The sequence below is a fragment of the Schistocerca americana genome, chromosome 7 (genome assembly GCF_021461395.2).
Source record: "Schistocerca americana isolate TAMUIC-IGC-003095 chromosome 7, iqSchAmer2.1, whole genome shotgun sequence".
Taxonomy (NCBI): Eukaryota; Metazoa; Arthropoda; class Insecta; order Orthoptera; family Acrididae; genus Schistocerca; species Schistocerca americana.
Window position 1 is genome coordinate 185,752,707 of NC_060125.1, and position 27,707 is coordinate 185,780,413.

Consider the following 27,707-nt stretch of genomic DNA (forward strand, 5'->3'; position numbering starts at 1 on the left):
AAAAAACGTATTGCAAATGTCTTTAAAGGGGTCAGAAGTTATTTCAAGTTAATAAGCATCGTTCACAAATTGAAACGGTGTTACGTGCTCTTAGACTACCCAACATGTATAATAATACATTTCAGTTAGCGATGTCATTTTAATGTGAGTGTCAAAACAGAACGAAGCAAATTGCAAAAATTGTATTTCTTAGGCATACAGCAGTTAAATTATTACAAATGTGATATTGTACTTTACAGAAATAAAAATTTGACCTATAGAAGATGACACATTGGTGTCGAAACATGTCTGGGTAAATATAAAATTAAACTAATTGTGTTTGCATGAAGCTGTTCTCCAAAATCACCCTCTTGTTAAATCGCAAACACAGAAGAAAGGAAAGAGGAGCCTCAAACTTTATTAAAATAAGTAACCCATATATGTTTCACTCTACTGTCATTTGTTGAACAATTTGTAACTAGCTGATCCGTTTGATTTTGACGTGTTTGTTTACTGAAAACATCAAAATGGCGCGTCGACAGAGTGCTCCAATCAACGACAATAGTTAATACGTTTGTATTAATATGTATACAGTCCTGCGTAGTTTTAAATTTCTTGTACCAATAACGACGAAGGATATGGACCCCAGGTTTCCTGTCGCTTCTCACCAGCGTGTAGCCCGCCTCCGATGACGTTACAAATGAGCAATTGAAACGAAGTACGGCGCAAATTTCAGTTAAAGTGGTATTAGTAGATCTCCAGACCCTGGCTCAGAACCAGTAGCATTCCGCGAATGCGACGTTGCTCGTATAAGCGGATACTACGTGGGTGTTTACGGACAGCCTGACACGACCGCCTCCGCTTAAAACGTTCTTTTTTTACCACAGTCTATGGTCATCACATGTTTCCACCGTTCTGTGTATCTCTTGAACATTACTCCCTCAGCTCTTTTGCCATTATATCTTTTGCAGGCTTTGCAACAAAGCTAATAAACACTTAACGATAGTCATTTTCACATAATCTCATAAGCTGCTAAAAATCAAACCTTCATTTGTTCCTCAGTTTATCTGTCCACCATCACGCCATACATAAGTTATAGGCTAGATGAATCAGCACTGCTTTGGCCTTAAAAAACTAAGTGTTTGTTCATCAGAACCTCGTGATTATTAAACAGAAATGACTTTTTAGGAACATTGTGTAATCACTTGTATAAGGGCAGGAGAATCTGTACTTCATGCTGCACAGTGACTGAATACACACTTCGTATTATGCAGCGCGTCCTCGTAGCGTTTCATCAGTTCCTGTAGCCGTATGACTACCAGACTACAACTGAAAACTTGTTGGGTATGGTAGAATGCTGTCTTGTCCGTTCTGCATGATCGTAAATCCACTGAACAGATTGAAATAAAACTTTCAAAAGCTAGCTAAAAAGGAATGCGATAAAAGTTTTCTGAAAAAATGAATGATATGGAAGATATCAAATGCAATGATCTCATCATCTGAAACGTTTAAACTGTTATACGCATGTAGTCTGTGAAGTTATGTATGTTCTGATCTGCACTGGAATGCTTGGCGACCAAGTTATGCTCTGAAACGTATTTCAGTAAAACCAGAACCTTCCCCTGCAGCCCTGTGAACTGTTTTGTGCATCGGAAATTCTGCCTGATATGCTCTGAAACTCTTAGTCTCGATTTGCATCTAACTTGTACGCTGAAAAAAAAAAAAAAAAAGAACATGTGGGGCAAACTTACTGTGAACTCAGCTTAGTATGGTACGAAAGGGTGAGATTGCCAGCTTGGGGATTTCGGAGAGAGAATGTAGGAAACTACAATCGCGTTGAGGAGACTGATCAATAACAACCTCAGTGGACCTGTTGTACTTGAAAACAGTCAACAGCGAGGAACGCATTGATTTAACTAGTATTTGAGGCGAACGAACATCTAAATAGTATTGAAAAGGAAAGTGAGAAGCAGGATCTGTACGGGATTGCATTCAAATGACGCTACCGATCAATAATTCCGCATATTAAAATAGTAAAACAACGTACATATAACCATTATCGGTGCCATCAAACACAGAAAGTGATTCACACACATTCCAATTGTCTCTGAGATGTGGCGTTTATATTTCAATCTCTTCACTCGACAAATAGGCTGAAGTCTGTTTCACATTGCACATAACAGTACCGAAATTTATTTAGTCATTCCAATGCATACAGCTCATTCGATGTCCGAGGGACACGGGTGGGCTTTCCATCGGCGAATGCGGAAAGCAGAGTGCTTACTTCCCACATAATTTGCCAGCGAAGGGGTCCTCTCCTGCAAACTTGGACACGAACAACGTCCCGGTCAAAGACCTACATTATTCAGTTGTATCGATGTTTTATATATTATCACATCTTTTAATAGAGCAGTAAGAGCAGTGATTATTATATATATTCATTGAGTGATGTAAGTTTATTGTTGTTTAAGCAGTATATACAGCAGCCTTTCTGATGTTGTAATGGTTGACGTGTCCAATAGAGGAACCCCAAGAAGGCATCGTACGAATGTAGACACTGAAGAAGGCGAGGCTATTAAGTTACTGGACTATTGGTGTATAACATTTTATTTCGAAAACATACCTATTTAGTTATTGTCTGCTCCCTCTCCCATATCCTTACAAAGCTCCATGCGAGTTCTCCATTGATCAAAACAGTGCTAGAAGTTTTCCCCTGTGAGCTCCTCGACGACGGGTGCCGCTTTTTCTTTCGCTGCCTCAACGGACTGAAATCTTGTTCCTTTTAATGCAGATTTGACCTTGGGAAATGATATCACATGGTGATAGGTGAGGCGAATAAGTTGTGGTGGTCTAACACTGGGATACCGTACTCCACTAGAAATCCATTAACAGACAATGAGGTCTGAGCCGGTGCGTTGTCTTGATGCAGAAAACGTAACTTGTTATTCCACAATAGGGTGTTTTTTTCTCTTATTTTCCTACGGAGTTGAGCAAGAACCGCAAGATACTAATGTTGAGTAATATTATGATATTCAAGAACCCATTAAAGATACACAGTTTCATCAATATCGAAAAACAATCATCACTTTGAATCTTTATTTGTTCGTTGGAGCTTTTTAAACTCTCGGTGAAGTTGGGCTCTCCCAATGCGCTTAGTTTCTGGGTCATAAATGAATACCAAAATTCGTCAAACGTTATCATTCTTTCCAAGAAATTAGGACCATCTTCAGTGGTATTCAAAGGGTCAGTAAAAACATTTTTTCGAGCTTCTTTTAGTTCGAGCATAAGAATTTTCGGCATCACTTCCGCACACACTTTTCTGGCGGTAAATAGGTGCGTTCTTTCTCGATTCCTGCAGTTTCAGCAATGGATCAAATAATCAACCGGTGGTCAAGTAGAATCAGATTACCTACTTTACAATTTTTTCATCCATTTTTTATGTTGAAGGGTGTCTCGGACGCGAGTAATCTTCCATGTCTTCTCTGCCATCATGGAAACGGTTGCACGAACCAAAACCTCGCGTACGTCATAAAGAGCCTTTTATGCTAGTAAAAGATAGGTTTTGGCAGCAGTTCCTTCAAACTCCATGTGGAAGTTCACAAAAATTCGTTGTTCTATTATTACATCTATTATTTTTCCTGGAAAAGAGCTCTTACAGAAACGAAGGCCACGGCCGCAGTGATTTGTCTACACACACCAGAGATGCCGCTTGACAGCTATTGGTCGTTCATCTTTGGCGCATGCGTACGTAGTCTGTGATAGCATCAGCCCCGTTATTTTATAATCACACCTGGTATTCGCTCTAACATACAAGGGTGAATCACGTACTCAACTGGCTCACTGAGTGGTCAATGCCAATCAGCTCCATATCGCGTTCAAAACATTAGGAAGCGCCCATATTCGACTAGAGAATTGAAATACAATGCCTGACAAAGGACGTGAAGCATCCGCAAGGCAAGTGGATAGTGAAATACAACTCCGTGGATTGAAACGGTATTGCGGTGATTACAAATTGGATCAAAGTTTCAAAGAAACTGTCAGATGAACCCATTTATGTCGTTGCACCCGCTCTGACCTGGACGTATGCAGTAACTCTATAAATCCTTTGTATCATCTCCTAAGGTAAGCTAGCTCACTAAAGCTGTTTTTTTATGTCCTGGTTACTCGCACTGCGACGGAGTCGACGTCCGAGCCTCTTCTTTCGGCGACAGATCTGTAGGTCTTTCTGTCCACAGATATACCTCCACATTACGCAGATAGTTAATAGAGACACACGTAAGGTGTGAGAAAGCGTTACCGTATAGAAAAATGGCACCACGGTTCTTTCCCATAAGAGGAAACACACGAAGACATTGGACCTGAAATGACATGAAATCGTACCCGATGGCTCTCCACACCACGACACAACGAGTAACACTACCGTGCCTCTCCACAATAATGGAATAATGGGAGCTCTCCCCAGTTCACCGCCATACTCGACGATGATGATCATTCTGCGTAGTGCAGAACACATCGCGACACCATTCATCAACATCCCTCGCTTCCCAATCACGGCACCACTGCAAAAGCGGAATGTAGCCGTTTCTGCTGCGGTGTTAACGACAGCCTGTGCATCGGTCGGTAATTCCCTATATCGGTTGCTGCCAGTCTCCGGCCAATGGTGCGGGATGACACAGAACATAATCTTAAAAAGCGTCCATTACTTGTTTTTGGACAACTAATACAGATGTAAAGGGGTTATGATGTGTTTGATGTACAATATGGTGATTCTCCCTCGTTGTGGCCGGAGATGGTCGACTGAACCTTGACAAGTATGCTTGACCATACCTTCCCACGCTGTCTAACATCAGGCCTCTGCCACATCTGAATGCCCAACAAATCTGGACATTGTGCGAATCGAATAGCCGGAGAAACAGAGAGACAGCGTGATGCCCCGTTCAAATTCTGTGAAGCGCTCATAACGATGTCTCACACGAGTATGCGAAATCTCAACATTTGAAGCTGTTCACGCCTCTTGTAGGTCTTTCCAAGTTTTGTAACAACACTCAGCACGAACTGTAGTAATTCAATCTGTTGACTGAGAATTGCAACTCTTATCACTTACACACTTGACATTGACATCCGACCACGTCTTCTGAGTTCTTTAATTTTTTCGCCAGGTGGTGTATACTGCGCACTAAAGATTCACATTCGCGCAACCGAGCATTTTGCACTGAAGTGGTAGGGAAATAGTTCGCCAGTATACATAATTAGGTTTCACTGCTTACCAAAGACATTACTCAAAAAGGAAAACAACGTTATAAAACACGTCCCTTCCGATATTCATGTGGACATTATCGGTTTGAGACAAGTGGAAGAGAGAGATGCGATCAACTGGATGCAACAGTGAAACATAAAGGAGTAAAGGATCTTTAACCAAGCTGTAGACAACCGCTCCTCCACTGGTAGCGGCAATCTGCAGTGTCTCGGTTATCTTTCGAAGGTAATGTGCTCCTCGCAATTGATAAACGTCGAGATATGCACACCTGTCTATCTACGAATATGTAAGGCCTAAGGTTCAAGGGGAGCAAAGAACGATAACTTCAGACAGATGAAACTAAAAGTGTAAATTTTCTTTGAAAGAAAAAAAAAAAAACAGTATCTAACACAAAGGCAGTTTCATTGAAATGGTTCAAATGGCTCTGAGCACTATGGGACTTAACATTTGAGTTCTTCAGTCCCCTAGACTTATAACTACTTAAACCTAACTAACCTAAGGACAGCACACAGATCTATTCCCGAGCCAGGATTCGAACCTGCGACCGTAGCAGCAACGCGGCTCCGGACTGACGCGCCTAGAACTGCTCGGCCACAACGGCCGGCTAGTTTCATTGGAAGTGGAATCCTTGCACATCTCTGAAATCAAAATCTTCTGTTGGACAGCATGTAGTACCGAGATGCTCTACTCCACTTAGTGTAACATGCTTGAATCTTCCTTGGCCTATTATCCACAAGGCGGCAGAAACGTTGTTGGCGAAGTCTGTACCCACCTTCTGATATTATCCTGTGTCTGAGGAATCGCCTGCGTGTTTCTACTACACCTAAATGTAAATTACTTTAAACAGCAATTAGAGGCTTCCGACATCCATACATTAAACCACCTACAACATTAAATAACACGGTTTTGCAGTAACATATAACGAGATGTTTTTTGAGGCCTGATTGTATGCCCTAGGAAAGACCCACAAGGACGGTATGCTGTCGATAATGAGCAACACTGGGGCACTGACATGTCCCTGGGCGAAGCGTCTGACTTATCTGTTGGGCCCTCAAATTGGCAAGTGTGCACATCTCATACGAAACTCGGGTGATATCACCGGTAAGCTGAAGGAGCTAAGTCTGCAGGAGTCCGATTTTACGGCCAGTTTTGACATCGTCTCACTTTTCACTCGAGTCCTCTTGAAAGACATCCTAAAAATGGTCAGTGAGAAGCTAAGCCCGTAGCTGACAAAGCTTGAGACACATTCTGACATCGATGTATTATGTTTTCAACGGACACTTCTATGAGCAAACTCATGGCGTATCATTAGGCAGCCCCCTATCGCCAGTTATAGTAAATTTGTTCACGGAGCAATTCGAGGATAGGGCACTGGTAAACGCTGAACTAAAACCTGTTTCTTGACGATACGTTTGGCATCCGGTCACATGGACTCGAAAAGCTACAAAATTCTTAGGATTAATTTCCCATGTAAATAGACAGCTTAGTACAGCGCAGACTTGTTGACTCGCTTGCTCACAGAGCATACCGTAAGCCAAAACAGACAGTTTCCTATCTGTATGTCTCCAGCTGACACCATCCTCACAGAAAAACACCGTGCTCACCACTCTAGTAATCCATTTCAGACGAAGAAACTCTGACGGCAGAGCTGCGGCACCAGGAATCTGTCTTCCGACAGATCCGAACGATCCTGCGGCGCAAGAGCCCAAAGAAGACACGCTAGAGATGTATCGCCAAAAATTCTTCTGCGAAAAAACGACTAAACGCCAGTTTTCTACCCGCCAGCCAAGACACGAGCTTTGTTGCGGACAGCGAGAGACGACCTGGATTTCAAAAACAGCTGGAGTATACCAATGCTGAAAAACTGATATTGGACAAACGTTCCGCGCAATTGAAGGTCGATGTACAGGACATGACCGTCACATCATCTAATTGGAGCCCAGACTGCAATAGCAATACCGGGCATTGGAAATTGACCTAAAATGAGTTGTCAGCAATTTTTAATCAACTTGGACTTCCGATTGAGCTAGGCATGGGAGCTACTACTCAGATCATTCAAAGCTGAACGTGACATGCTGACATGTGATGCGACACAGACGGCGAAGGGAAGGCCACTGGCTCTCCTCCTCCTCCTCCTCCTCCTCCTCTTCCACCCCCATCACAGCCGCAACCCCCCCCCCCCCCGCCCTCCCTCTTCACCACCACCGAGCAAAGTGAGTACCCGTGGAAGCCCGAACCCTTGACTGGCAGGTATAAATACCGCCAGCACGTAACAGACACTTCATTCCATCAGCACCACGTGACGATTTCAGAACGGTTGTTCCCAGAAAGATCATGAGCTTTCAACGACTGTGTCCGGCAGTTCATCCAAGAATTTGGGAAGCAAGTTATATGATGGTGATAACAATATTAATACTATGATTAGTGTTGTTGGGACCAAGGACATGGAAAAAGCCCCACTAAGTGGCACTGAATTTCGTTAAAATTACCACTTGCTCTCTCTGTCATTATGAATATCAAGTAAAACTATGTTTGTCGAAACATATTGAACTACTGCTATTCTACACTCCGATACCTCAGATCTATTCCAGAAGGAGCGCCGGCTGTCACTGTCGGGAGATATCCCTCGAAACGGCCCATCCTTCAGTGCTACCGTTCTACCAAAGTACTTCAACGCTAGGAGCTTCAGTTGAACCTGTACACCACTAGCCTCGCTCTTCTGGCTGTGACACTCTGTCGACATTAGACACATACATGCACACATTCACACTTACATGAGAACAGGTTCATATATGAAATCGCGATGACAATTGTAATTATAACTACCTGGATAAATAAACTGTTTCTTTGGATTCTGCTGTGTAGTTGCATATTAATATATTTATCACGCTGCTTGCTGTGTGTCACTAAGAATGTCTAAACCAAAGTGAATTATAAATAATCTATGAGGAATTATATTTTAATGTAAAATGTAATCAGCAGCATTGACTGACTGTCGAGATATTAGTAGTATGGTTGTGTATATATCAGTCGAGATCTTTTTTCTTTTTTTCTTTTTTTTAAATTTATTTGTGTACTTGAACCTTTGGAAATGAATTTATACGAAAATTATTTCAAATTTCAATCTTCTGTTTTATATTTCGCAATCAAGTAAGTATGATTCCACTGTCAGCTTAGGACTACTGCGTGACAACGACATTTAACGGCGAGGGAATTTAAGTCGGAATGAAACCAAATATAAGCCTAGCTATAATTCTCCGGAAAACTTGCTCTACAATACACAGCCCTTTGCATTCCTCTAACTTTATTTATTGTTCACACAGAGAGCATGCTACGAGATAAATGTTTACTGGGATGTAAACTGGCTGTTCGGTGCCAGATTCGAATAACTGCAAAGTTTCACTCGCTTATCTCGAGTGCTGCTTCTGTAGCTGACAGTTGCTGGCGGTCATCGCGAAAAGGACAAGAAGGCAGGTGCTTCCTTGTCAATGAAAAATTAATTTTCAATAATACCAAATAATTTCCACCACTGATCCAATGCGGTTTTCCTCTATGAAAGACACTATTGAAATTTTTGACAATTTTTTGGATAGAGTACGTGACTGGAATGTGCTAGGTTTGAGGCGAAATCACTGTTTCATGCACATACGCACGTAATGACTTGATTTAGTAGAAGTGCGACAGCTTTATTACCACTTTAACTGTCAAAGTTGGTGCACACACTGGTCCTCACAATAAATAAAATAACGGTTAGGTAATCTGTTCACATTTCACTTCGTTAAATAGGAAATACCTATAATTGGACTTTTTGTACACAGCCCGTATTACAGCTGTAGTTCACAGTCTGTACTTAACTAAAATAAAACAGATAACCCTTCATTGTACTGTCTCATCGACTTCACCATTATTCGCGTTTTGCGATGAAGACTCTTTCTTCCTAGTACTTTTGGCGTCTTGATCCTTGTATCCATTTAGCTGGAAGCTGTTTTAGAAACGGGGCACTTCGAGACTTGCAACGAAATTTACACATAACTTCAAGACTTTACGAAACATTTTCCCGTTGGCATCCTCGACACAACGGTGCAAGGAAAAACGTTGGTAGCTTACTACATTTTCGTTATTCATGCAGTAAAACTGCACTTGAAGAATGACGGCCCAATTTATTATTTCCTTACTACTAACTGTATTCGTGACACATTTTGCACACATTGTTGACATATATCGCTGAACGTAAGACATGCGTGAAAAACTACAGCAGCATGCAGTGGGTTTAAAGTTCTTACTTCGTTGCTACTAACTCTGTTCTCAACACATTTTGCTGACGGTATCCACATTTGCCACTGGATGTACTACAAAAATATATCATTGTGTGACACATAGATCAGGAGGTATGACGTCAAATACTGAGATGCGAGAGAAAACTCCGACATCACGCATAGCGCTTTAATTTATTACTTCTTTGCAATTAAGTCCATTCGCAACAAATTTCACAGCCAGCATCTACATATGCTGCTGCATGTAGTTCGACAAATAAGTCGTTGTACGATACATGGTTCAGGATTTATGGCGTCATAAACACCGAGAAGCGTGAAAAACTCTCGCATCATGCATGAGTTTTTAATTTGTCATTTCTTTACTATTAACTATATCCATAACACTTTTCGCAGACACAAGGAACATACAGGTCCTAAGGAAATTCGCATTACAAACTTCTAGGGCTTGTAGAGGGGAGTGACTAGATATTATTTTGAACAGGAACGCATGTGCGGAAATGTACCGTTTCCGTTCTACGACGGTTTGAAATCAGGTATTCAATAGACCCATTTCTGCTTGAGGAACTGATTTCGGCGTGGTGCAGTACAATTATTAGGTAACAGCTAGTAATGAAACATAAAGAAACATCCATTTATCACCTAAGCACAATTGTTTGTATTAACACTTAAACAGTACCTGCTTACGTTATTCCAAAACAAAAAAAATTCCTAGCAGACTGTACGTACAGAACGTAGTTTACATGTTAATACAAACAAATTGTTTGTCGGTGATAAAACTAAAACTATCTTGCAGGAATATCCAAAGATCAAGAACACTCTTATATAGTTCATGAAACACATATGAGATCTATAATACATTTTCCGGCCGAGCGGTTCTAGGCGCTTCAGTCCGGAACTGCGCTGCTGCTACGGTGGCAGGTTCGAATCCTGCCTCGGGCATTGATGTGTGTGAAGTCCTTAGGTAAGTTAGGTTTAAGTAATTCTAAGTTCTAGGGGACTTATGACCTGAGAAGTTAAGTCGCACAATGCTCAGAGCCATTTAAAACTTTCTTTTCTATAATACATTTATCCAGTTCACCGCGTTGCTCTCTGTAAGTGTGAAATAAGTCTCATCCAGGAACAGAAGTTACTTCAGTGCAGTGGCATGGGGAGTCAGTCGTAGAAGAAAGAAAAGTATTTTCCGAAGCAGCTGCCACACATCCACAGAAGATCCACAACCCAGGCCATGTTCATCCACGTCAAGTGTGTGCCGCTGGCGGTAAAGCGTCGAATCTCTCATTTTAATGGCATGTAGGCCATGTTGTTTCAAATATTTTCCATTAACAACCAGATACCAGGTCGCACTAGCGTTCCTGTCGAGGAGGATATGGTGCACAGAACGCCAGACCACAAACCATGCGACCATAGGGTATTGTCTTTCCACCACAGTTCGGGTATCATCTCTCGTCAGTAGACGATGAACGTCATATCCTGTATGGTTCCTGGTGCGAGGCATGTCTACACGGACATAACTGTATTTGATGAAGAAGGTTCCAATGGGGAGAAGGAGGCAGACATATGCACTATTGCAATGGGCGGAACTCAGGAGAGAAAGGCCAGTTCGTCAATGAGGGTTCCCAATAATCCGGTCCAGTGGCGGGTCCACGATTTAATAGTCGCTCTTACATAAAGGGCAGCTTCTCTTGTACAGACATAGGCGCGATCAAGGAAGGAGAAGGAAGAGTTAGTGCCACAGTGGACTTTGATGATAAGACCCAGGCTCACAGAGTAGTCAAACGTAATCAGCAGTATATGTGCCATTGCCTTAGGCATTGGTAAAATCTGTGCCAAATGGGTTAGTCCTGACGCCAGACGAGTGTTGATAAATATTAGCACGTTATATCGTGCCTGATGCTGGCACGATGTTGCTACGAACATTCATGTGGATCACTTTACGGAGGCGTTTATTGACAATTAAGGCCATTTGCTGTATCTTGCGTGTGAAGGTGATCCTCAAACATATGAGCTTGTGTAGTAAGGCAATGAGACCACCCTCTCTGCAGACGACCTCTACCAAGGAGCAGAGCTCCAGAATTCGTCAGATTCACACGGCTGCCCTTGGCAATCCCATATTGGGTGATCCATTTCAACGTCACTCACAATTCATCACCCAATCGAACCAAGGATACCATATCATTCATGCACGCATGACAGATGAAAGAATCACCCAATCGAACGAAGGACACCAAATCATCCATGCACGCATGACAGATGAAAGCATACACCATAATAGTAAGCATAAAGAAGCATCAACAGCAGACATCCCTGGCGGAAGGGACGACATGCTAGTTACCGAGCCGCCACACGGCCGTTGACCAGCAACTGTGACGCTGCACCTCAGATGAGCCGCAAGGCAAATGTGTATAAATATGCTGGGGAAAGCCGTCTGTTGCAGCACTGTCTCAAGGAAGTCCTGACACAGTCTATCCACCATCACTAAGGCACCACGAATGCGTCACATCGTTGCCAGGGTTGTGATTTCACGATAATTACTGAGCGCCATCTCAATGTTGCTTTCGCCACCCAAACACGTTTGATACATAGAGATGAGGTGAGGGATGACATACCAACAGTGAGCGGCAGGAATGTAAAAACCTTGAAGTCACAATTTAACATTATCAACGGCCGATAATGTCCAAGTCTCCGATCCCCAGACCTAGATAAGCAGACCTTCTACGAGTTCAGACAGGAGGGGAATGTCAGGTGTCATCTGTTCTTGATACATCTCAGTTCTGCTTCCCACAGAGAACATGACGTGTGGAGAGGGCTCTCCTCATACCTGGTCTTGACATCTCGCATTTACCTTCGTTCCCTGAAGGCAGTGATGCGTAATTATCTCCACCTTAATCTATTGAATTTTAACTTGTCACTGAGTAGGAGGGGAATGGCCCGGTAGTTTGTGGCGCATTGCGAAATAGTATTCCATAATAATTCTATGACACTACAATTTGTAGCAGTTATAATTTCTTATCAATGGACATAAGGCAGGATTGGCTCAGTCCAGCCATCGTTGGAGCTTCGTAGGATATTCTGGAAGGCGTCTCTCGCAAATGTGTCAAGTCTCTACGAGCTCCCTGCATTCCAGATGCTGTAGATGTGTGACATTGAGCTTTAATGTGCCTCAACCGCTCCTCTGCCACTCTAGGAAAACAGTGGAAATGTAGGCTACGTGATCGGAGAACGTTGTAGACCATAACTCAGTGTCAAGTGTGATTAAAATTTAAAAATATTTATAAACTTCCGCTCAACCTTGTGAAACAAGGTCCGGCATCAGTACTAAAAACCTGTACCTACTTGGGACCTCAACTAGCGACTTGGCTCCCAAAATCTGATGAGTCCAATTCTATGAGCGTGCAACTATATTTGTTTAAATCATGTTTTTCTTATATCATTAATTGCTTCTGAAAGATTGAAATTTAAGGATAGTCTTTTTTTATAAGTATGTATGGGAAGAAAAGAAGAAATAAAAATAAAATCAATAAAACTTGAAGACAATGTCCCACGCACTAGCACCGCGTGGAGACTAGAGGTACAGATTTGTATAATTTTGGGAAACAAGTTGTAGGTATAGGTTTTTAATATTGGCGTTGAATCCTGCTTTCAAACTTCTAAGTTCCTGATGAATGAACTTCTTTAAATATTTTTAATATTAACTTTTAATCTTTTATAGTTTGATGTCATATAACGAACTTCCGCAGATTTGGATGTTACTTTAATCTTAACTGCTGATATCTGATTATGACAGTAGCAAAAACAGCGAAATAGAGATATTTATTAAGCGATCTAGAGGGTCTTATTCAGAATGGCTACTAGAAAGTCCACTCAGTTCGTAGTGAAAATAAATGGTTAGCAGTTGTGAGGAGTTTCATCAGAATTAGTAACCATGTCAGCAAACAATGTGAAATAGTTTTCGACTCTCTACCACGTTAAATGTTCTTGAATATTTGCAGTATATTCATATTAAAAATGTCAGCCCATTTTTGGTATTGCACTACGTGAAACAGCATCTCCCAAGGTGCCACTGGCATCAATGTCTCTTATACTGCTACGGGGTTGCATTACAGATAAAGGAGGATATCTATTTGCAGTAAGAATCACAAGCTAAACGGAAATTACATGAGACGAGAGGCAAAGCGTAAAAACAAGCGCTGTTTCATTACAGTTCATTTGTTTCGTTCCTACACCCAAAACTTCGATTACCCGGTATGTAATTTATTCCTTGAAACCTTACGATGGGTGGTTTTCTCCAGTTTTCTTCTAGCATCTGTTCTACTCCGAAATTGTTCCATATACCTGCTCTTCCACAGCATGAAGCTACTGTCCTTACGGCTGACAAAGATAGTGAAACCAAATATTTTATTTTATGAGATAGAGACAAGTATCTCAGTTTAACGTTTTGCGATGTAGTCCTCAATACTACCACCAGCAGCGGATATCTTTATTGAGGTTACGGCGTTACATAGTACCCCCTGACGATCAAAGCCGTTTAACAGGTGTGCAAAGGAATTTTTTGACCACACTGGGCACAGTATACACATTCGCTAAAAGCTCGTGGATATCGTAAAACCACGTATAGAATTCACCAGAAATAGTGAAAGACGGGGCACTGCCGTTTTTAGACGGTTTCCTCGAGCGTACAGTGGACATGGAGATGACATGTGGCCAAAAGATGACAAAGGAATTGCTATATTTAAAGTGGGAACGGTTCCATCATCGAGATCATAAGAACTTATTTACAGGACTGAGCTTACCTCGTACAAAAATAATGTACAGGACTAAGCATTCAGATGCTACAAGGAAAAAATCTCCTACAAGTTCTTCGAATGCATCTCAGCCTTGCTCACAGAACCCAACCAGGGACATCAGGGAACTGAAGACAACGAGTGGATGTGGTTCTCTCTTTTGTTTGCATCGATACTTAGGTTCTTTGGACTTTTGACCTCAAAGACACTATCATGCGTCACAGACCGTCACACTGATACAGTGCAGTGACTACTGGTCAATTAAGCGTAGGGCGTCATCACATAATAGCAGGCATGACTTTTTCCCTAAGTAGAATTCATTATATTAATGGGGTCCATTTACGAAAGTTAAACTCAGCAACAACTATCAGAAATAAATTCGTGGGTCCTAATTCATTCTCAGAAGATAAGTATATCGTCATCGTAGTGAAACATTTACGTTCACAACACAGATTAAGTAAGCAGTGAAATGACAGCATAGAGACCCATTTAATCAGTCAAGAAGATAACGCTTTCGGAACTCATGCCTTTTTCAGCTTTACGGTTCATAAAAGTGTTGCCACAACCAAATGAAATGGTTCAAATGGCTCTGAGCACTATGGGACTCAACTGCTGAGGTCATTAGTCCCCTAGAACTTAGAACTAGTTAAACCTAACTAACCTAAGGACATCACAAACATCCATGCCCGAGGCAGGATTCGAACCTGCGACCGTAGCGGTCTTGCGGTTCCAGACTGCAGCGCCTTTAACCGCACGGCCACTTCGGCCGGCTGCCACAACCAACTTTGCTGTATAGTCAGTAGGATGAGTTACTTTTAAGTAAGATTAATTAGTTATATCAATATAGGAAATGTGAATGAAAGAGGCATTTCGTAATTTTGATAACTCTATAACACTTAGAATTGTCTCCATCAAGGTGAAAGATGGGAAAAGCATGCTGCAACAATGCATTTCTAATTCCATGCTACCATATGCCTTTCTCAAAATACTTCTTCACTTCACTCTTAACCAATCTGCTATGAGTTAACCACTACATGCCACGGTCAGCTCACCATTAGAAGTTTCAGATGCCACCGATTCATGCAACATTGAGGTTTGGTGTTTAATTAGTGAAGCTGACTTAAGAAATGGTGGTACATAATGGTACACTACCATGTCGCAGAAAAAATACAAGTTACTCATTTTGTGCCATAGAAACGCAAAGGCAGAATGATTGCTGAGCTGTATTCTGATCTTCTCGTGATATTCAGTGTCAGCTACAAGTAAAGTGGCCAACAATGCTCAACTGAGAACAAAAGTTTCTGTTTCATCTCAGATTGGGCTCCACTTAGAAAAAAAAAAAAAAAAAAAAATATATATATATATATATATATATATATATATATATATATATATATATATATAAGAAGGTATTATCTTACGCTAAAGGTTCAACATAATATGTCATGCAGTAAAAGTAGAAACTGTGTGTATGTCTTGCGGCAGTGTAACTAAAATGTTTAACACATCAAATTACTTGGAAAGCAATCAGATGTTTGAAGTTTTTATACATGGAAATTAGATTATTTGCAGAACCGGGGGTGAGGATATTGCTAGCGTTTTAAAGAAATAATGTAGGTTTGCTCAGAAAATGCAGACTGTTTTCTAGAATAATTTATATTGCACAGGACATCTAAACGTTCTGAACTTCAATATTTTATCAATATGATCAATATTTTTCTCCTTTTGCACCATTAACCTTCCGGCTAGTTTGATGTGTCACGCCGCAAATTCCTCTCTTGTGACAGCTTCTGTATCTCATAAACACCAGACATCCTCAACTATTTCTTGCACGTATTCCTACCCAAGTCTGCAACTAGGCCTACAATTTTTATCTTTCACTGCTCCCTCTAGTATCATAGAAGTTATTGCACAATATTTTACCACATGTTCTATCATCCTATCCTTTCTTCTTGTCAGTGTTTACCATATGTTCCTGTCTTCGCCGATTCTTCGAAGAACTTTCTAATTCCTTATCTTGTGATCCCACCTAATTTTCAACATTCTTATATAGCACAACATCCCAAATGTTTAGTTTCGCATCTTTCCCGGGTTACTACCGTTTACGATTAGCTTCCCTTCAATTCTGGATTCTAAACGCACATTCTCTGAAATTTATAGCTCAAACTAAGGCCTGTGTTTGATGCCCGCAGACTTGTGACTGCATGTTGTATAGTACCCGTTTCTCTCTATAGAATCTACCTGTTCTTCTGATTTCAAAGGTTTTGCACGAACTTATGTCGTCCAGCTTTTCTCTAGGTTAACGAATCCTGTGAAGATGTTCTGATTTTTCTTAATTCTTGCTTCCGTTACTAAGAGCAACGTTACAACTGTTTTCTGGTACGTTAATATTTCCTAAAGCCAAACTAATCACCTAACAGATTCATAACTTCCTATCCTATGCTTTGGTATATTATTCTGTCAGCAACTAGGAGGTATGTCTCGTGGTATGGCTCCAGATTCTGCAGACCAACATGAATAGCCATTTAGCGGCCTCAGCACCCAATGGTTTTAGGAACTCCGAAATAACGTTTGCCATCCGTTCTGCGCAACTTGATCGCAAATCCTCCAAATTTCTGTTGAATTTTGACTCATCCTGTATCTTCCAAATCCTCTACCACGTCAGCAGATAGTTTCTCCCCTAGTAGAGGACTTTAACATAATCTTTCTACCTATCCGCTCCCTCCTGCGGATAGTGCAATTCCTTTAGCACAGCAACAGTGCAGTTCCTTTAGCACATGTAGTGTTGACGACGTTGCCTTTAATTTCACCGAAGATATTTTCACTTTTCTCTGAGCTGAAAGTGTCCTTCCGATGGACATTTCCTTCTTCGCGTTTTTCTTACACTATTCTCGCTTTAAATTTCGTGCACTTCCTATTTATTTCATTACTAAATGACTTACGTTCCTGTATTTCTGTGTTTCACTGACTGTATTCGTGCTGGATAGCTATAATTAAACTAACCACAGAGGCCCAGTGTGGGCTATAGTTGTCGTATGGCAGCGAGACGGGAAATGTACTAATACGTTAATGCGAAACTGACTTACACTGGGAAAAAATTAGTTCCAATTTTGGCCACTAGGTATCTGGAGCTGTATATCGGCGACTGAAAGACCCGAGAAGACGTCCTATGTCACTAAATGGTTTTAATAAGTTGATAATCAAATTCGAAAACGCGATTGAGTTTGGTGTGGCACCTGGAAAGGGTGAAAGTTACTGACGACGGGGCAGTTGCTGTAACTGACCATGCAGCAGGAGCACCAGGCAGAGCTAGCGCTCGTGCAGTGCAAAGGGAATTGTCCATTCCGTGGTCAACAGCACGGAAAGTTTTGCGCTCTATATTCCAGACGGTGCAGCAACTGAAACCTCATAACCGGCAATAACGATGTGAATTGGCTTTTCGATTTCTGGCACAGATCGAAGTTGACGACGTGTGGCAATATTCTGTGCAGTGACGAAGCACATTTTACACTACAGGGTGCAGTGAATACACAGAACTGCTGAATCTTGGGTACTGCTGAACCGCGCGTTGTGCACGATGTGCCTTTTCACTCATCGTACGTGACTGTGTGGTGTGGATTCATAAGCACATTTACTCTTGATCCGTTGTGCATTGAAGGGAATTCACCCAGAGGGTCTGTCAGGTGTACCGTGACATCTGCATGTTATTGAGGCTCCCTGGTACAGCATGTGATTCCTGCTTTGGAAGACCGCTGCTGTGTGGAAACCATTGCTTTCATGAAAGATCAGGCAACACTTCATATCGCTCACCGAGTCAAATATCTGCTTAAAGCAACCTCCCACGAACGTGTTATCTCCAGAGGTATTCCAACTGCTTCGCCTGAAATATCCCCTGATCTGAATCCATGTGAATTTTAGCTCTGGAGGAATATAAAAGAACGCGTTTACGAGGGATGCTTTGGGTGTCTACCTGATGTGAAGACCGGTATACAGGAACACATTGCTTAGGTTCCACCAGAACTGCGGCGAACAACCGTTGATCACGTCGTTTTACGGCTGCAGCATCTCGTTGACGTCTCTGGTGCTCATACTGAACAGACAGTGTAAGCGGCAGTTTCTAATAAAATCACCATCACACCTTTCTCATTTGTTTGGCGTTGTCCCGTTTCTAATCCATTACATGTGGAAACATTTCTATACTCCTTGTATTCACAGCACTAGATTTGAACCTGGTGGCCTGAATTTTCACTGACCTATTCTCAGTCCGTTCTTCTTTGAAGTCGGTTACGCATTAAGGGATTGCCATATCTACCAAGTTTCACTGTCATACGATAATTAAACCCTACACTGGACTTCTGCACTTCAATTAGTACGGTATAACCAACTAGTACTTCCTGCTTTCGTCGACCAGTTGAACTATTTCTTCTCTTACCAAAAGGGTATCAGTAGTTGGGATCGTTGAATGTTTATTGTTACGTGCAATTTCTATTATTATCCTTTTCCATTCCTGTTCAATTGAACTGCCTACCGTGGTATTAGTAATATTATGATATTATAACTTCTCTGAATAGATACGGTCATCAGATCATTATATAATTGATATTACTGAATGATCCAGGAGCCTGATAGCGCTCCTCTCTGTGGTGCATAACGTACAACAATAGTTTCGGCTGAATGTAATAACCAACACACGCACATACAAAGTTAAGATGGTAATGAATATTACCTCTCCGAGAGTAATTAGTGGGTGTGTTTGGCATGTCTGCTGAGTGACCACTGCTCTCTACTAGAACTAAGAAATGGGAAAACAGTTACAACAGATACAGTGTCCTGTTCATTGAGAGCGAGAAACGGATCTACGCATACGTGACAGCCTGTACAGAGTTGGAGTGGGAAGGCAATTGACAAAGCAGCACCACAGTGTTCTGATAAAGGAAAACAGATTACTTATAAACTAATCCAAGCTTCTTTATAATCATTTCAACATTTCCATCATCAGTTATATCCAACATTAGTAATATTGTCATTTCAACATTTTCATCATCAGTTATATCCAACATTAGTTATATTAAGTCCAGATGTAAATATTTTCATCATTTTCAAGTTGTTTGAATTTGGTAGTAGCAGACAGAAGTACCGCGTCTATAATACCAACGGACGTGGTTCTATGATATACATGGATAACTTAATCATCTCCAGATCAGCCATTTCCCATGCAAGCGTCAATAAAGCAGAAGTGTACGTCGATTACATTGCTTGCCAAAAGGCGCGTGACATCTCTTTACTGTCACTGAAATTACAGCAACAATTTCGACATTTTATGCGCCTAGGAGAGACGGAAATATATATCGCGCTAGTATAACGTTTATGTGGGTAAGTGCGCTGACAGTGTTATGACCACCACGCTATACTGTGATATTATGGGTTATATGGCATGAACAGTATTGAATATCAATAAAATGGAGCGAATGAGACAGCGGATTAACGGCGTCCCCAATTAATGACCACACCAAGCATCATTATATTTATACGGTAATAAATGTACGTAATAGCTATGGCGAACCCAACGCACGCCGACAGCCTCTCGTCCAGGGGTGCTGATACGACCGCTAAGAAAAATTGCCGCTATTGGAAAATATATTTTGCCCGCCGCAGTTTCACGCCGTACCGCGACACATTAAAAATACAATTTCTCCCGCAAAAAGTTACATGTATTATGCAGATAAAAGTGCCACTAGCCAGCTTTGAAGCGGTCAGCGAAATTACATGCCAGCCAGCGGTGTGTTTTGAACTCTAGAGGGAGGGGTGTGGCGGAGATGGATGGGGGCGGGGGGCGGGGGGGGGTAGTGGAAGGGGGCGTGAGGGGGGAAAGGTCACAGTGGCGGACGCTGATGGTCGCAAATGACCGCCACACGCAGTTTTTTGACAGCATTTGGCCCCCCACCGCTCCATTCTCGGGCCGTGACGGCGCAGTCACGCAAAGCGGCTCCTCACGCAAAAGTTGCGGCTTTTGTGTCTCTGCTGCCACGAGGACAAATATGTTCACCGTCAGCAGTTTTATGCTTTATTAAGGCTGTCGCGCAGGAGAATTAAAAGGTCAGTGACACGCAGACGGAGGCAACAGTTACCGCACAAGGCCGTCAGCTAATTTCTGTGAGGCGCGCTGAAATGCGCAGTGCTCCTCAGTCCTGCATGCTTGGAGTACATCTTTACCTAAATGGATTTAATTACTTGGCTTTACAGTGTAGCAAGTGAGACCAAAGTTCTTGTCTTCGCAGATGACATGACTTTATGTGTTAGACATTCAGGCTGCGGCGTATGCTGTCGGTTAGGGCGTGATTTGTCCCAACGCAGCCGGTTATCACATTGGGAGCAATTACAAGAGCGGTGATCTGGGTGGACAGATTAGTGTTATCAAAAGTAGAGAATGGGTCGACACTAAACATGCATGTTTAGGATTCTGCAGTATCTCCGGGCGTATTTGTTGCTCGAACATTCCACGGGTATACTGCCGGTTCATAGTGTCCAATAAGGGATTACCATATCTACCAGGTTTCACTGTCGTACGATAATTAAACTCTACACTTTACTTGTGAGAGTAGCTGTACTTTAATAAGTATTTCCTGCTTTCGTCGACCAGTTGAATTATTTCTTCTCTTCCCAAAAAGGTATTAGCTGTTGGCATCGTTGAATGTATATTGTTATGTGCAATTTCTGTTATTAGTCTTTTCCATTCCTGTCCAATTGAACTGCTTACCGTGCTGTTAATAATATTATGATATTATAACTTCTCTGAATACATACAGTCATCTGATCATTATATAATTATTATTACTGAATGATCCAAGAGCCTGCTAGCGCTTCTGTCTGTGATGGAGAACCTACAACAATAGCTTCGACTGCATGTAATAACCAACACACGCATACAACGTTAACGACGGTGACGAATATCATCTCTCCGAGCATGACTAGTGCCTGTGTCTGGCAGGTCTGCTGAGCGACCACTGCTCTCCACTAGGACTAAGAAATGGGAGCACAGTAACAACAGATACAGTGTCCTTTTCATTGAAAGCAAGAAACGGATCCACGCATACGTGACAGCCTGCACAGAGCTGGAGTGGGAAGGACATTGGCAAAGCAGCACGATAGTGCTGGACACTACGAACCGGCAGTATACCCGTGGACTGTTCGAGCATGGATGTTTGGAATTATGACTTAACCGGCCTTTCTGGTTTTTAGATTAAAACTAGTTCATAAGAAGTAGCCAACTACATGCTGTCAAGTAAAGCTATTAAATCAAATGACCTTGACTAGTATTTAATTACTCGATACAAATCATAATATAAAACAGTGAGAAAGTGTGAGATAATTAGGTAATCATCAAGTACACTCTAAGAGAAACAAAAAGACTCACCAAGAAGGAACTATGTAAATTAGGCACTATTTAATATACTTATATGTAGTTGTTGTTGTGGTCTTCAATCCAGAGACTGGTTTGATGCAGCTCTCCATGCTACTCTAACCTGTGCAAGCTTCTTCATCTCCCAGTACTTACTGCAACATAAATCCTTCTGAATCTGTTTAGTGTTTTCATCTCTTGGTCTTCCTCTACGATTTTTACCCTCCACGCGGTCCTCCAATGCTAAATTGGTGATCCCTTCATGCCTCAGAATATGGCCTACCAACCGATCCCTTCTTCTAGTCAAGTTGTGCCACAAATTTCTCTTCTCTCAAATTCTATTCAATACCTCCTCATTAGTTATGTGATCTACCCACCTAAACTTCAGCATTCTTCTGTAGCACCACATCTCGAAAGCTTCTATTCACTTCTTGTCTAAACTATTTAAGGTCCATGTTTCACTTCCATACATGGCTACACTCCATACAAATACTTTCAAAAACGACTTCCTGACACTTAAATCTACACTGGATGTTAACAAATTTCTCTTCTTCAGAAACGCTTTCCTTGCCATTGCCAGTCTACATTTTATATCCTCTCTACTTCGACCATCATCAGTTATTTTGCTCAACAAATAGCAAAACTCATTTACTACTTTAAGCGTCTCATTTCCTAATCTAATTCCCGCTGCATCACCCGATTTATTTCGACCACATTCCATTATCCTCGTTTTGCTTTTGTTGATGGTCATCTTACATCCTCCCTTCAAGACACTGTCTATTCCGTTCAGCTGTTCTTCCAGGTCGTTTGCTGTCTCTGACAGATTTACAATGTCATCGGTGAGCTCCAAAGGTTTTACTTGTTCTCCATTGATTTTAATTCCTACTCCGATACAGGTTGAATAACATCGGTGATAGGCTACAACCCCGTCTCACTCCCTTGCCAACCACTGCTTCCCTTTCATGCCCCTCGACTCTTATAACCGCCATCTGGTTTCTGTACAGATTGTAAATAGCTTTTCGCTCCCTGTATTTTACCCATGCCACCTTCAGAATTTGAAAGTGAGTATTCCATTCAACATTGTCAGAGGCTTTCTGTAACTCTACAAATGCTAGAAACGTAGGTTTGGCTTTCATTAATCTATTTTCTAAGATAAGTCGTAGGGTAATGTTTCATGTATCAACGAAAAATGTAAAGTTGCAAACTTTGGCGGCCGATGAGTAAATGTGTGACGTTGCAGCGCAATTTCATCGCGCAACTGGCAAGGATAGTGAACAGGAGATATGTCGATATTAGGACATAAGGCCTTACGAATTTCATTTCGTGTGCTCAGTTGGGCAGTAACTGTGACTCACAGACAAACGCATAAACAATAAACATCGATATCAGAATTTGAGCCAGGATGTGGAGTTGGTCTCCCGCTTGGAATAATCGGCGAATCGCTCAACTGGATAGGAGCGACGCCACTGTTTGATGATGTTGGCAGGAATGGATGAATCATGACCAAAGACAATGTCGAGAAGGAAGTGACAGCTGAAAGTGAGAACCTGGCACTCGTCAGAGAGGCACTCAGAGCCAAGAATTCGTCATTATCGTCGATCTGATTTGCTTCAGTGACTACAAGGACCATCGATAGGTGACTCATAAAAAGGGGGCTGAAATCACGGCATCCCTGGCGCCGACTACCATTGACCACTGTACACCAACAAGCCCGTTTGCAGTGGAGTCGTGTGCATCCGGCCTGGAATCTCATTGAATGGAGTAGAATGGTATACAGTGACGGGTTCGGCTTCGAACTGAGCCCCGAAGATCAACGAAGACGCGTCTGGACACGCCCAAGGCAGTGGTGGGATGCCAGCCTGGCTGCCACTCAGCAATAAGGCCCTACAACCAGAAGTAATGGTCTGGGGTGGGATTTCATTTCGTAACAGGACTCCTTTGGTTCTCATCCGGGACAACCTTACAGCACAAAGATACCTCGCCGATATTCTACGTCTCGTTTTGCCGCCCTTCGTGGCAAGCCACCCTGGGCTTATATTTCAGAAAAATAATGTCTGCCCGCACTCTGCGAAAGTTTCTGCTCTTTGTTTTCGAGCTTGCCAAACCCTACAATAACCAGAAAGTTGGCTGGATCTCTCTCTTACATTAAGAACATTCGGAGCGTTATGGGCAGAGCCCTGCAAGCATCTCTGGGTTTTGAGAAACTAACACGCCAAATGGACAGAATTTGCTGCAGTATCTCTCAGGAGGACATCCAACAACCCTGTCAGTCAATGCCTGGACTAATAACTGCTTGAATAAGGGTCAGAGGCGGACCTTCACGTTATACGTTATTAACTTGTTCAATTTGTGTAGCTCCTGTTCTTGAATAAATCATATAATTGTTCTGAAATTGTATTCATTTGTTTGTCTTTACATGTACATCACGTCTACCGTTTTCCTTCCAATTCCTTCGTGGTGCGTCGGTTTTATTTTTATTTTTTATTTTCTTTTTGGTCTTAGAGTGAATTAAAAGCTCCGTTGTTAGTTACTTTTGAATACGTTATGGGAGTGACAGTAATCAATGTGTTACAAGTATTTACTCTTAAAAACAGTCTTGATCACAATTTATTTATCAAGGAGAGCGGTTTCGACCACTGCTGTGGTCATCTTCAGGCCATTGAGTAGGAACCTCTTTCTGTTGGAGAATCACTACTAGTAGTTGGCAGCGTTAAAGTATTTGAACCCCCACTGTTCCACTACTTCTCGCATGCCTAATTTTCAATTATACTTATTAAAATACGAATTTTCAGCATTTTATCATTTTCGTGGACTGGCTGTTCTGTCTGTTCTTGGTAGCAAATATTATACACTATGAATGAAAACATAGACAGCACTGGCCTCATATCCCGCAATATATTATAGAATATTGCACTAGTGTTGTGTATATTTTCATTCATAATTGTGTCATTCCATTCCACCCCATTTCACAGAGACGCAGTTTGATACTTCTATTAAAAGCCATATTGGTTGCTATTCGACAGCGACTCTTTGTTAAAATTTAATGACGAGTTTTTCGGACACCACTACCAGTCACACTTTTATGTCAAATTGCTTAAAATGTTTAATACTGGAGCATATTTCGAGATATGACCTCTTCATCAGACAAGAAAGGCAACAGAAAAATATTTAACACGATTGCACATTCACCTTAATGTAATAGCTTTCTGTCGTATCGTGTTCTTTGGCGTGACTGAGGAGAGAGAGAGAAGAGTAATTCACATGAAAGACTGCTTGCTCCGTTATCCGCTCTGTTTCAAACACAAAGGTAAATTCTGACTCACTCTGTTCATCAGAGGAGGCTGTCTTTTTGTGGCGTTTTCATTTTTCTCCACTGGTATAAATATTTCTCTTGTCTACTTTTTCAAATTTGTGAAGAGAACTTTCAGTGCGTTGTTTATTATAATGTACACCATTGTGCAGTAGAATCAAAATGCCTGTGAATATAACGTTTAGTACACTAAGTCTACGTTACTGTCATCAGTCACTTCGTAATGTCACTTGAGGGAAACATGTTTGGAGTTAGTAGACGAAACGTCTAATTATAACTGATAATATATGTTATGTGATATTACAAATGATAACATATAATTACATTAAGAATTTTAAAGTTAAGTTATCCTATTTCACATTACTGAAAACTGCGGATTTTGAAATTTACCAATTCTGCGTTATAGTTGCTGAAGTCTGTGAGTTCTTGATATACCTAATTTTATTCAGGATTTCTGTTTCACGTTGTTCGTCAATAATGAATATTTTCATTTTGTCTTGTATCTGTGTTTTAAACAACTGATCTAGTTCTATTACCGTTACATATTTCGTATAGTAAAACCAAACATTCTTCGCCCAAGTGACATTACAGAGTGACAGACAACATTAGGATCAACAAATCGATAGTGAATTCGAAATGGATTTTGTTTTGACAGCCATCTTGTTTCTACTGCTCAGAAAGGTTGACAGTGATAAACAACCTCTTTTGTAAATCCTTCACGAGTTTGTAAACGATGGACAACTAAAATACAGATGGACACAGCAAAGACAGAAGTGAATCCGTCACAAGAAGACACCCTTTTCTGATAAACGGAGTGAGTGATGATTTACAATTTTTATACTAACAACGGACAAGGAAAGGAAACAACGGCCTCTCGGATGGACTATACTTCTCTTTCTCCACAGGCGGTTCACAAAACGTAGCAAGAAAAAATAAGTTTCCTATAACATCTATGTGTATAAAGTTATTTGCTTCTTTTATTACGGTTTCAGCCGGATGATGTGGTCATACACCGAAGTATGTTGCTAGTTAAACAGTTAATGAAAATTAATAAATTATTGTGACAGGTGGCAGTTTATGAAAAATTCGGTTATATACTTTATACCAAATTCGTATGCCATCTCTATCTCTAAGGGCAAATAAAACTGGCACGAAATTTGCCACTTCATTTTTCCCTTACAGAAGTCAGTACCTGCTTTTAGATCGCAGTATTTGATTTATAATAACAGACAATAGGATAACGGGTGGGAATAAAACTTTTACCAACCTTCCCTTTCACAAAGAAATGACCTTTTACAAATCGGTTTCCTTTCCTGAAGGAATCCAGTGGGCACACATGACTCTGTCACGGAAATGAGTTGAAAAGGAGACTATATTTTTCTTGCGTAAGTGCCTCGGGTCTGCTTGATCGTTTCATGTTAATTAGCAGACCGCGGAATAAAATAAAAGATAAGAAAAATTAAAGATTATACGGAAAGAAAGGGTTAAGTAAGATTTATAAATTTTTCAGGAGAGCAGTTTTGAAGTTAGAAATGTCACTTTTTTTCTCCCACTTGTTATCCGTCTGTTCAAAATGGCTCTAGACACTATTGGACTTAACATCTGAGGTCATAAGTCCCCTAGAGTTAGAGCTACTTAAAGCTAACTAATCTAAGGACGTCACACACATCCATGCCCGAGGCAGGATTTGAACCTGCGACCGTAGCAGCAGCGCGGCTCCGGACTGAAGCGCCTAAAACCGTTCGGCCACAGCAGCAAGCTATCCTTCTTTCAATCTGACTGTCCGTCTATTTTCCCAGAAACGAGTAGATATATCAAGTTGAAATTTCTGTCAAATACTAAGGTCTGTTCATTTGGAGCATCACAAATTTCAGACTGTAAGCCAGTGCAATCAAAACATACGGCCATTTATGACATATGTTTTGATACGCGCAAACTCACTCATAAAAACCCAAAATCTGTACGGCTTTCACAGCAGAAATAAAGGAAAATATCCTAAAATTGTTAATATATTAATATAGGTCTTGTGATTACATTGACTTAGAAGCTTAAATATTTTACACCGCCAAGGGACGGCATAAAGAATGTAATCAGATGATCTACATATACATCTACATCCACACGGATACTCTGCAAAGCACATTTAAGTGCTTGGTGGAGGGTTCATTGAACCACCTTCACAGTTCTCTATTATTCCAATCTCGTATAGCGCGCAGAAAGAACGAACACCTATACCTTTCCGTACGAGCTCTGGTTTCCATTATTTTATCATGGTGATCGTTTCTCCATATGTAGGTCGGTGTTAACAAAATATTTTCGCAATCGGAGGAGAAAGCTGGTGATTGGAATTTCATGGGATGATTCCGTCGCAACGAAAAACGTCTTTCTTTTAATGATGTCCAGCCCAAATTATTTCTGTGACACTTTCTACCATATTTCGCGATAATACAAAAAGTGCTGCTCTTTTTTGGACTTTTACGATGTACTCCGTCAGCCCTATCTGGTAAGGATCCCACACCGCGCAGCAGTATTCTAAAAGACGACGGTCAAGCGTAGCGTAGGCAGTCTCCTTAGTAGATCTGTTACATTTTCCAAGTGTCCTGCCAACAAAACGCAGTCTTCGGTTAGTCTTCCACACAACATTTTCTGTGTTCCTTCCAATTTAAGTTGTTCGTAATTGTAATACCTAGGTATTTAGTTGAATTTA